A 1,368-nucleotide genomic window follows, 5' to 3' on the forward strand; every position below is an offset into this window, starting at 1 on the left:
ATGAACCCTTCGGCAAACGTGGGCCGAAGGCGGATACTAGCGTGACTGCATCATGTTCAACACTAGAACGCTATGCGACCAACGGCAGAGATATTTTGAATTCCCACGCACGTGAAAGTATATCGAAGAGTTCAAAGACGATTCGTCCCTAAATACTGCTAAAGTTTTTCAGACTTTGTACACGATATTTAATCAATCACTGTAGAGACGATAATGCAACATATTTTATATGAATGAAATGTCGTCCACTAGCAGTATTTAGGGACGAATCGTCTTTGACCTCTTCGATATACTTTCACGTGCGGGGGAATTCAAAATATCTCTGCCGTTGGTCGCATAGCGTTCTAGTGTTTGAACATGATGCAGTCACGCTAGTATCCGCCTTCGGCCCACGTTTGCCGAAGGGTTCATTGTGGTTTCTCCAGTTACTAAAACATTATTCTTATTGTATTTTATTGTATTTCCAGTACTTCTTATATATATTATGTGATTGTATTTGTGATTTTTTGTGTTTTGATAAAGGGGCGGATTGCCTCGAAAATTTAACAAACCTTATTGTTTACACTGTTTGAATTACTTCTTTGCCCCATATAATCATTACAAGTAATTCGTATCCTCCATACATTTGTGTGAGGATCCAGTGTTATCTGGATTATACTGTTCATATTACTTCTTTGACCCTTATATATATATATATATATCTAGTATATATTTATATGTCATTCGACACTCTCCTGTATATTTTATATATGGAAAATTATATGTCAATTTCCTGTGTGTATATAAATCAATTACGATTAATATTAGGTTGTATTGTAATACATGGAATGTATGTACACATGAAATGCTCAATGTTTTGTGGGTAGGTGGTTGAGAGAGGGAGAGAGCGTGTGGGTGTGAGTGGGTGAGGGTGTGCTAGCCGCTAGGGTGCTTATTATATTATATATGGTTGTTACATTTTAGTGATAAGTTGTAAAACTTAAACTAATAAAAGAATCTGAAACTGAAACTGAGGACGTTTGTGTGGATTTTGTGTGGAGTTTCCATGGAGCGCGTGGAGTGCCGCTGTGATCATGGGTCCCCACTAAGTATTGGTGACAAATCTGACAATCGCTTTCTCGACGTTAAAAGTAGGTCAGACATGATCAACATTGTTGACCAAGTTTGGCATTTATGTAACACCTAGTCACATCAAGAAAATCGGTGTTGTCCAGAGAGGTTTTGGCAGTGTATGCTAGACATTAGGAAAGGGAACCTCTTGGTGGCGATAAAATATATAAGATTTCCGCCGTTGTAATGGTGAAAAGTCTTGTTGATGACGCTGCTGGTCAGCTGGTGAATAAAATGTAAATCAATCACATACAAAAA

The sequence above is a fragment of the Pecten maximus genome, chromosome 18 (genome assembly GCF_902652985.1).
Source record: "Pecten maximus chromosome 18, xPecMax1.1, whole genome shotgun sequence".
NCBI classification, from domain to species: Eukaryota; Metazoa; Mollusca; class Bivalvia; order Pectinida; family Pectinidae; genus Pecten; species Pecten maximus.